The sequence below is a fragment of the Lactuca sativa genome, chromosome 1 (genome assembly GCF_002870075.4).
Source record: "Lactuca sativa cultivar Salinas chromosome 1, Lsat_Salinas_v11, whole genome shotgun sequence".
Classification (NCBI taxonomy): Eukaryota; Viridiplantae; Streptophyta; class Magnoliopsida; order Asterales; family Asteraceae; genus Lactuca; species Lactuca sativa.
The window spans coordinates 39,726,784-39,738,823 of NC_056623.2; positions in this window are offsets into that span (position 1 = coordinate 39,726,784).

Genomic DNA, 12,040 nt, shown 5'->3' on the forward strand with positions numbered 1-12,040 from the left:
TAATTATGCATGCATGTTTTATACTTAAATTGTTTTGTTTACATTTGCTTGTTTTACATTTGTCATTTTGATCTTAAAGACATATTTGAATGCTAATAAAAATTTTGATTGTTATTTTTATTGTTTTCCATTTCTCAATAGATGTTATCGCTATCTCATTTTATAGTAAATTTTGTTGTATAAATTTATTCATCATTGAATGATATTATCGTTCATACTATTATGGTACGCTCAATATACGATAAGTCCTTTATCTTACTTAATAAGATATTTAGTTTTCAAAACAAATGTTGCGTTGCATACAAAAGATGAAAACTTTTTCAACACCCCTCCAAAAGAGCAGACTCATATTGACATTCATTTACCATACTACATACCTTCTCAAATAAAACTTTTCAACACTTAATGTACATATATTGTACTGTACCGTATATACGTTTATTGTGTTTTCAAAAAAACTTGTACATATTGAATATACATACATCAACCTTAAATTGTTAAAAATAAATATCTTTTCCTACTTTAAGTCCAAATTGTCAAATACGTGTCAATAAACATGTACATAAATTGCAAATGGCTAATTTCTAATGAATTGGTTGTTCTACTTAAGATTTGGTTACACAAATTTAAATTCTATAGTGAATTTAAAGGTTGGGATCATACAAAATTCAACTTACATTCCATGAAAAATCCATTAAAGTACGTATTCTACAAAATTTAATTGTTGAAAATCACCTTAACTTTAACATTCAACTAAATCATTTCAGACACATTGATCAAACAGTCAACACATAGTCAACAGAATAATCCATAGGTAAATAGTAATAATATAGGTTCAAACCACAAACAATATAATAACTTCAGAGACACATAACGAAAATAGATCCATACTACATTACCCCTACACCAAATGCTACCATTCCACCAAAAAAAGTTGTTTGTCAAAAATACCAATCAACAAACTAAACCCAAAAAAACAAATACTTTCCCCATCAACTTTTAACCAATTGCTTCATCAAAGACTACTCTCAGATTCCCTCGAACTATTTTCTTGCTTGTCGCCTTATCCATCTTAACAAACTTTGCCTACTCCTTTTCAAATTCACACTTCAAAATATTATGATCAGACAAAAGCAACCTCACCAAATACTTGTACCTTAACTTCTATAAATACATATATTGTGTTTTTAAATCCACAACTAGCCCACAATCCCACTTTGAACGGTTGTATGCTTGACACTTCATTTTCAACACCACCACATTCCTTGTCATCGGAGTCTTCACCTTTTTCTTACAGACATCATTTAGAAAATGGCAGAAATTGTTTTGCTGTTAACATAACATTAATAACACTCATTAATCATGTAACACAAATTGTATTAACCATTTACATAATCACATAAACATATGTTAAGATAAATGATATTATTTTCATACTTACCAGCACACGGGGTATGTTCCCATAGACGGACTCAACTGTTCCCACCAATCTCCTTTGATCAATTATCAAAATTGAAATACTTTTAAGGTTAAAACATATCAGGTAGTAATTCCCATCAACAATGGGGAAAAAAACCTACAACATTTTAATAAAAAAATAACACTTAATAACAAAACAAATAAATGTAATAGTAAACATTTTAATCAAAATATTTTTATTACCAAATCCATGTTTTTTAGCTCAGGATCATTTGTAAGATCTTCAATTGATGAGGAAACCATGATTTCAAGCACTTTGTATCTTACATCTTCGTTGACCTTTTCGTCATACATTGATTCACGCTGGACATTACATTCAAACAACACAATAAATAACATTAATTTTTTTAAAAACAGTTATTATATCTTAAAAAACATACCAGTGTGCCTGTTGTAAAAAAAAGTCTAGAATATGACGAATCGGCCTTGCTCTCTTCCAATTTGTTTAGTAGAACACTCCAATAGTCTATTACATTTGAATGAATATTCACTTTTGCCGCAGTAGTTCTAGCATATTCTAGATGCATTCCAAAACCTTCTTTTGATTCCCATACGAGCTCCCTGCATTAATCACGATTGTATACATCAGATATTTTACACAACATTAATCATAAAAAAAGCAAATAAAAAAGTATGCAACTACACCTTTTATCCATTCCTAATCCAATATTAGCTTGTGCAACAAGAATTTCTTTCTGTTCAACTGAATCTTTCAAGTCCACAACTCTTTGTACAAAAGGTGACTTCAATGTAGGTCCATGCTTCATTTCTCTTTTTTCTCTCATTTTAATCCCTACTATAGCCTCAACATTTCTCTTTGTCCTTTTTAGCATAATCATGTTCAACAATTGCATCATCTTTACCTTCATTCCCTTTCGAAGTTTTCATCTCATCTGCACATTCATTAAGTCTAGCTTCAAACGATGGACAATCATTATTAAACGCAATACTATTTTTAGAGCTATTTCTTTCTATTTCATCAGCTTTCTTTATCCAACCAGGTGTTAATATACAATGAGAATCAAAAATAGAATTCCCATTGTACATTACAACTTCCATTCCTATATTCTGTTGATGTGAACCACCTTTATGCTCAAACAGAACCTTATCATTGCACATACCAGTTAGCTTCACAATTGTTGGGGACATTCCTTCCATTCCCTGATCTGAAGCATGGACATTCGAATCAGAATAAAGTTTTGGTCCACTAAGTAAATCCTTCCCCATCTTATTGGTCAAATTAGTAATCATTTGGTTCATATACTCAACTGATTTTTCTCCTTCTGTTGCATGCACACTCGTACCATCAACCTCCATCCTATCTTCATGCCCATCAACAATTACAGCTTTTAGTGTTGTCCCATTAAAGATGTCAACAACCTTCTTAATCACAGCCTTCATCTTATCATTATTCGGATGCATTTCCATACACATCAAACTACTTGCCTTTACAACCTTTTTCTGCTCAACCAACCTTCCTACCATACTTTCAATAATTCCACAACTCTCCTACAATAAAAATCAATGAAATGTTACTTTAACACTCTAATATTTTTTAATACTATACAATTAACAATCACTAACATAAAATAATTACTATTAATATTATATTTATTATAAAATCCATTTACCTCAACTGATCTATCTTTTGAATGATCTTGATTCATCATCTCACCATAAAACACACCATACACTTTTTCCCTTAAACTTAGATTTCCAAATACACCCCCTGCTTACTTCATATTCTTCTAAAACTCTTAGGTGCTCTGAATCAATTTCTGTGATGATGGGCCTATACCTTTGCAAATTTACATCTTCACATATCACTTTGTCTGCATACGCCATCTACACAATTATATTCAACAATTTTTTCATTAAAATTAAATTTTAATGATCACATAATTTAACAGATTAAATTAATATTTAATATCATACCATTAGAAATGCAAGAGGTCCTGTGAAGTAGCAGTTTTTGTCGTTTGACCTCTATTTATTCTTGCTTTTTTCTAAACAATCTACTATGTACTCACACCAGTTAATACTTGACACATCTTTGCATTGAATTAACTTTTCAATGATATTAATTCTACAAGACCCCATTGTCTCTGTTTCAGCAAAAGTGTTAATGAATAACGTCAAAAAATTCAGCTTAAACATCTCATCCGCAACATTTGTTTTCCTTATATTTTTCAAATATTTCCCATTATAATAATTTCCCTTCCCATATTGTCCTTTCCAATCTTCAAGCAAAGGATCATTCTTATCACATTCATCCAGTGTGTTAAAATCCAAACCCTTATTCGGAAGTCCAAACATAGCTTCCACTATCTCTTTTGTTATGGCCACTTCACCACTTTTAAGGCTTATGGAGCAAGAACTTGTTGTGAAGCTATCTACAACAAAATATGCTAGCTTTCCAGGTAGTGTATCAATCTTCATTCCCAGAAAAGATTCAAAACCCATATTTCGTACCATTTATCTCTGATTTTTGACAAACTTTTAATTACTAGATACAATGAGTTTTGAGACATACGAGTACTCATGTAACGCCCGCGTTTCTAGGCTAGGCATTTTCGTTGATGTAATAGTCTAGGTAACCTTTGTAACCCGTTTTGAAATAATAGAAGTATATTATTTGAGTATTATGTGTTTTGTGCCTAACTGCTTAATTATGTGATTTGATTAATTAAGAATAAAATGAGCATCAAAATTTAAGTGTAAAATAAACTTGATATCTTTGGATAATGTTATAGTAGTTGAAACGAGGTTTCCGAATATATAAAGAACGCCCAAATCTAACTTCGTATGAGGAAGTTATGATTTTCTGAAGTTTCGACTTAGCGGTATGCAGCCCGAAATACTCGCTTTGAGATTGAGCGGTTTTTAGTCGAATCAATCTAAACGAGAATCGAAGATCTCGTTGTTGGTATCGAAGCGATGAAAGGTTAGGCGAGAACGGACGTCAAACGAAGAAGTTATGAATTTATAGCGAAGTTTTTCTGTCCCGGCCTACTAAAAATAATTAATAAAAATAAACTCAAAATTAGCCGACCGAGTCTAAACGAAAGTTGTAGAGCGTAGTCTCACCTACGCGTGGATATAAAGAACGTCGAAAACGGAGTTCGTATGAAGAAGATATGAATTTCCGAAGTTTATTAAATAATTAATATTTAAAATTAATTATAAAATCCGGTATTATCCGAAGGGGAGTCATCGGACTCATCTGAAGTACGCCCAGCGTACAGCGAAGCGTGACGTCCCTCGCACTCGAGTTCTTCGGATGACGCATGCCATGACGATTCGGATGCGTACGCCCCGCGTACTTCTGTACGTCCAACGTACTCCGAGGCTCCAGCCTCCTATAAATAGGATGCGAGGGCAGCCGGCTCATTTGCTCTTTTTCTCTCTTCTCTCTCCCGTTTTGCATCGTTTTGCGTGCCAGAAGTACCCCGAAGCCCCGGTGTCACACCCCAAAACCGGTACGGCGGAAACGTTCTGGGGTGGATGACGTCATGTCAAGTATCACAATACATGCATATAGTAATCAAAGTACAACAAAACATTGCATTAATAGTAATAGTTTTACATGGTTTCAATACATAGTATCAAAGTATTACAAGCAAATATATATGAAGTGCAGCATGGTACTTAAGCCATCTTCATCAGCAACTCCGGGGATGTACCTGTCTAATTGCTGACCTGAGATTACAAGTTATTTGAAAAGCGAGTATCAACATTTTTACAAATGTTGGTGAGTTCATAAGTATTTAGTGTCATTTAGTCAAATAACTTTAATAAGTAGTAGTTTAAGTGTTTTTAGTGCATCAGTGTTCTTTCCAGAAAATCCTATATTTTCTTTAAATAAAGCAGCCTTCTACCAAGACTGTTCAGTGTAATGTGGTAAAAGGTAGTTTTCCCTTAATTGCTATTATTATCAAAATACTGAATTTGATTATTTAAGAAAGCAAGAGACATCAGGGAATAACATATGCCTCAGCAGTGAGGACTGCTGACTAAGGCAAAAAATCATAGACTCCAGGAGAGTATTGAACTAACAACACGCCTGGTTCAATCTAACAAAGGGGAGACACAGACCCCAGAAGGTACCAAATGAAAGGTACAGCTGGTAAGGTCTAAAACAGTGAATATAGACCGAAGACGATACCAAATGAAAGGTACATCTCGCAAGGTCAAAACAAAGACTACAGACCCCAGACAGTATCAAATGAAAGATACGTCTAGCAAGGTCAAAACAGTGTGACTCTGAAAAGTGACATCAGCATACAGTGTAAATTGCTGACGAAAATACCGTTACCTTAAAGCCATGAATTATAAGGTAACCCGGGATACTCGTAACCATATTGACTAGAGTTTCAGATGCCCTACAAGCATCTATATAATGTGACATTTGTCACCCCTTGGCTTGGTGAGCCGTGGACTGTAGCTAGCAGTCAGGGTGCGGGGGTGTCAATCCCGTATAGATCTATACACACAATGTCCGCTCTCCCTACAGGAGACTCTGGTTTACCAACTAGACGACGGAGAAGGCCGTGTCCTGAAGATGCATCCCAAATAGTGGGTTTCTAATGAAAGTGTTGAACTAGGGGTAGAGACTTCCCAATAGTGGGTTTCGAATGTAAGTGTAGACTTGAGGTAGAGACTCTTAACTGAACTGACTGAAGTAACCCGTATGACTAAGCTTGTATACATGGTATATAACTAATGAATCAAATGACATTCGGATGGACATCCGATCCCACCAGACCACATCTCAACGAAGAAAAGGAAATAGGGCTGACAAACCTTCCTAAGTCCTTCAACCATTATTTATATGCATCTACACAAGCACAGACATACATCTAACTATGCTTGAGTGGGTATCAAGTAAAAGTGATTCTCGTGAAGTAGGAGTGTCTAACAAGTGAAGTAAGAGCGGTCGCAAGTGAAGTATAAATGTCGAATAAGTATAAGCGCATCGCGAAGTGGAGATGACAACAAGTGAAGTAAGAGCGTATCAAGTATAAGTGAAGTAAAGTCGATCTCAAGTATAAGCGAAGTAGACTCATATCACTAAGTAAGAGGGTGAATAAGTATAAGCGTCATCAGGTATAAGTGACTTCAGGTATAAGCGAAAGCATTACAGAGTAGGAGTATAAAATAAGTATAAGCGAAGCAGTAGTAACTAACAATTAAAAGTATTCATGAAAACCTTTGAAAACTTTATTACTTAGGAAAATCGCATTTGTATTCTTTGATAAAATAGGTGTGAAAACCTTTAGAAATCTTTGGGAATATTTTATAAATCAGTTTGAAAATGAATCTTTGATAAGCTATAAAAGTAAGAACTTGAACAATTTAAAAACCCTTTTTGAAAGCCATTTACAGTGTCCTACTCGGTAAAACAGTGTACAGTGGTAAAATCTTGTGCATGCGGGTTATCAATCACATGTGATTGACATGATAACTGGCATGTTTAACTTGTAATCCCCCATATGAAAACATTTAAAATCATTTAAAAGGTTCATTCAGGGGTATGAACTCACCTGGTGTAAGTAGGTCCGACGAAGGTGTCGTTTGGGCGTTCGGGGTCACACAAGGACTTGAACACACACAAGGACCTATTTTTAACATATGATAACATATTTTCACATACAATTAGCATATAAAATACTAATTAAACAATTATACACACTCAAAGGAGCGGAAAACACTTTTGGTTGAGTGTTTGGGGTCCCGGGTAGCGTTTAAGGGTGCTAAGGGTCTCTTATCAGTTGTGGAACTTTGCTAAACTCAAATATCAAGTGTGTAAATGGATTTAAAGCATTAACATGGACCAAACTTGGAGTTTACGGCCCAACCTAAGGGAGTTTACGGCCGTAAACTCCCAAGGTCCTATTCTTGGGTGTTTGATGCTTCTAGCTTGTTCATTGAATTATTCTAAGCATTTTTCCTAAAGGGCATGAGTGGATTTGAGGCTTCTAAGGGCACTAACTTGGAGTTTATGGCCTAGGAACTCTCCCAAGGGAGTTTACAGCCATAAACTCTCATCCTTAGTGTTTTGTGAAGTTTCAAGCCTCTAATGCCTTTCTAGTGATTTCTAATGAAGTGTGATGCTATTTTGGAGGATTAATTCTATCATTTGAATGAGTTTTGGGGAGTTTACGGCCTAGATAAATGCTTGGGCCGTAAACTCCTTTTTGTCCTCCCATTTCTTGTGTTTAAGCCCCTAAATCATTCCTAGTATTTTATGGTAAATGTCTAAGGCCATTTGGTGGGCAAAAACCACATTTTTGGGCATGTTTTGGGGAGTTTACGGCCTTGGTATAGACCTGGGCCGTAAACTCATTTTCATCCTTCATTTTGATGTGTTTAAGTGATATAAACCCAAAGGAATAAGCCCTTAATTTATGTGTTAAGCCCTAGTGTGGTTTGGGAGTGTTTTGGAGGCATTTTAACATGATTTTGAGGAGTTTACGGCCTAAGCTTGTGCTTGGGCCGTAAACTCTCCTTTACCCCCTAATTCCATGAGTTTTTGTGTTAAAACACTCCTAGGCTATTACCTCAATTTATTTCGTAGCCAATGGGGACAAGTTTGGGTGGTTTTGGCCTTGTTTTAGGTGTTTACGGCCTAAGAAAAAGCTTAGGCCGTAAACTCCTTTTCCATTGCTTCTAAGTCCGTATTTTGGTCCATAAACATGAATCAATATGTTTAGAATAGGCTAGGGTAAGCGGACTTACAATATGGAAGCGTTTGGTTGCGGATTCGGGGCGAAAACGGGTCTAGAGAGAGAGTATAGAGAGAGAGTGTAAAAAGTCTCCAATGGACTCCACTCACCCTTATATAGGTTTTCGGGTCGGGGCTCAGTGGAATTTTACCCGATACTACCGTCAAACGGGGCTTTTGGTCGCACCCGATTTAGTGGTTGTAATAATAAAACTTGACATTTTCCAAATGAATGAAAATGTGTGTCCTGTGTTTTTATTTCCTTTTATCATGACTTAACGGCATGTTAAAGGTAATCAAATGGAAATGTTTATTAAACTGACGCCCTCTAATTAACGGAACTTTTATACAATGGAATATTCCGTTAACGGTAATGGGGAAATGTAACGGGACAACTTGGGTTGTCACACCAGGTATCATTCCCAAGCCCCGAAGCAAGTCCCGAGGTCCTGAAGATCCCAAGAAGCAAGATTCCCAAGCCGAAGCTCTGCCCGCGAGAAGTTCGAATTTTGTGGAGATCTTCCAGATCTACCGAAGAATACTACTTCTATAAGTCGTAGTGCTGTCCGATCATCTTCTGATCAAGTGAGTGTGTGGTTACTTTCTTCTAACACATAATTATAAAGTATTTTATACGAAATACGTGTTATGAGTATATTTTGTGTTATACGTGTGAATGTATATTCACTCTCTTCTATCTCATGGATCTGATTTGTCTTTTATGAAATACATGTTATGTGTGTGTGCCTCATCTGTTATGTGGAATATGTATTGATTAAAGCATGCTATACAGGTTTTTAAACTATGTATAAAAATGTATATCTTTATCTACTAATATGTTGGGTAGAACATGGGTAGATAGTTGGTGTGTAATAAACAGATGGGAGGCCTCGTTGTTGTTTTGATTCAGTCATCTAGCGGAGTTTAGATGACGACCACAGACTTTTCTAGATAGTCATGTGGAACGCTAGCAGGTTCGCCACCTGTAGGTGTTAATGAACTTGGGTGTTCATTCGTTGTACTCCATCCCCCTCATGGTTGCCTTATTTGACTTATATTGCTGAGGAACCCCCGAAGCATGTGCTGTCGCCCCGATGAAATATTCTTAGACTAGGTCCCTTGTGTTAGTTATTTTAGGGACATAAAGTGAGAATAACGGGAATGGGTAATTGGGTTATTGTTGGTTGATGAAAATTAATTTAATTATTTATTGTGGGTTGAAAACCCTATATGCTCACTAGGCTCCCAAGCCTGACCCACTCAGTTTTATTTGTATTACAGGAAGTGGCGCAAGGGCATAAGATGGATGAACCATCAAGTTGTTTTGTTTACAAGTCTGTATATGTATATATTTGTTGAATGACTTGTAATGTTATCGTTTATGCTTTATGGTCTGTATCAGAACTGTAACAGCCCGGAATCTCAGGTATTGTTAAATTATGTTTTGGGGTGAGTTAAGAGGGGACTCGGCGAGTTGGAGCCTAGACTCGCCGAGTAGGACCGCAGACTTGGTCGCGGGGCCGCGACCGGACTCGACGAGTCCAGATATGGACTCGGCGAGTCTACGCTGTTTAGCGAAAACCCTAACCGTTCAGGTTTGGGTCGTATATAACGCATCATATGCCGTCATTGTTCGTCTTTTAGTCGATTGAGAAGAACCCTAAGCGGCTGTGGACATCTAGAGCAAGATTGAAGGCCATTGGTGACTTGAAGAAGTTGTGGTGCAAGGGGAGAAGAGTTTGGCTAAAGGAACTGAAAGGGATTCGAGTTCTGAGGTTTGGGGACACAGAGGGTGCGTTATCCAGGTAACATTTCGGGTCCTTTCTGTTATTTTGATGTGTGCATGGATCTAGGGTTTAGGGAACCCATTTGATGATTAGATGGATTATTACCTTGTTACCCAATCGAATATAACCTTGTATTAGGACCTTTAGAGGCCCAGAAGGTCCCATGCTTGTGTAATCGGGACAAAACTTATCTCAGGAAGCAGTTTGATCGACTGCATGGCATGGACTCGCCGAGTCCGATGAACAGACTCGGCGAGTAGCTTGGTGATTTACGGGAACTCGTCGAGCTGATCTTCAGACTCGACGAGTGGAGTCGGGGTGGCCCCGCGATTCTTCCACGAGGATCTCGTCGAGCCAAGAGGGATACTCGACGAGTAGAAAGGGAACATCAAGGGAAGTTGGGGAGGACGTCTAGACTCGCCGAGTCGCCATGGCACTCGCCGAGTCCGGTCGAGTTGACCGTTGACCAGAGTTGACCTAAGTCTGACTTCTTAGGGATAGTCACACTTAGAAGATATAAGTGTTAATGAGGGACATGTGATGTTATAGGGAGGTTGTAGCTCGTCGGATTGTGCACGGGTGACTTCAGGATTTGCTAGCTTTCAGCATTCGCGAGGTGAGTCTTATCACTATACCGTACCCGGAAGGGTTTGACTGTATGACCGGAAGGTCAGCTATGATATGTGATATGTATGCTATATGTGGTAAGCTACTTGTTCTATGTGCTATGTATGTTATGGGCCGGAAGGCGATTATATTATGGGCCGGAAGGCAATATGTTATGGGCCGGAAGGCAATATATTGTGTGATGGACCGGAAGGTCGGCGTGGGTAGGACCGGAAGGTTTACCCAGCAGGGACAGAAGTCCCCTGAGACACATGGACCGGAAGGTCAGGGCCTGGAAAGGCGTATGTGCGTAATTTATATATTGGGGAACTCACTAAGCATTTATGCTTACAGTTGTTGTGCATGTATTTCAGGTACTAGCGAGGACCGTGGGAAGGCGCCGGCGTGATCGATACACACTGAAGAATGCTTTTATGATCTTGGGATTTTGACTATTTGTACTTGACAGAATACTTAAACTATTTATGCCTTGTTTTGAATGGAAATAAATATATTTTTAAAATGAAAAATTTGTTTGAAAATTTGCATTGTTACAATTGGTATCAGAGCCTTGGTTTGAGGGATTCGGGTGCACCTTCGGGGTAACTGAACTCAAACCGAGGATTTGAGGAAACTTTTTAAAATAAAGGCATAAGCTTTTGTAAATGGTTTTGTGGTAAGCAAGAAAGAAGCAGTGTGTACGATCAGTCAGCGCCCGAACGGTAAAGATCCCCAAAATACCTTACAATGTTATATGATATGAATTGTTATGCATGCTAGAAGACTAGGTATTCATGATAGGACTAGAATGGCCTGATTTGTGATGCCTTAGTCTAGGGAAGTTGCCGATATGAGATGCCTTGTTAGTGTGCGAGTAGATAGTGCATAACAGAAGTAGAGTACTCACTATCCGGGGTTTGGGGAGGAAGATTTGGGATGACTGCCAATGCGGTGTGGTCGGTAGTATTGGGCTAGTACTACCGAAGACACCGGGTCAGTGGGAGGCCCAAGTAAGAATCCCTGGATATCAGAGACTGAGTAGGGTTGCGTTATCGAGTACGATTATACTCGATGGAGTCTCTGATAGATTTATGTTGTATTTCAGAGATATCATGGTTAGACCACGCCACGGAGCGAGTTCGAGCAGTGTGAGTGACGAGGAGATTCGTCAGATGATTCACGAGGAGGTAGCGGCGGCGATCTGGGCTGAGATCCCGGAGATGTTTGGGTCTATTAAGACCACCCTGATGGAGACGTTTGATGAGCGGTACGCCGCATTGACTGAGGCTGCAACCGCTGCAGCTACCGCAGCTGTGGCCGCTACTAGGCCACAAGGGGGTGACTCGTTGCTGTTCCGAGAGTTCAGCAACACGAAGCCACCGTAGTTCGTTGGGACGCAGGATCCGATTGCTGCGATGAGGTGGATCGCGGATATAGAGGGGTG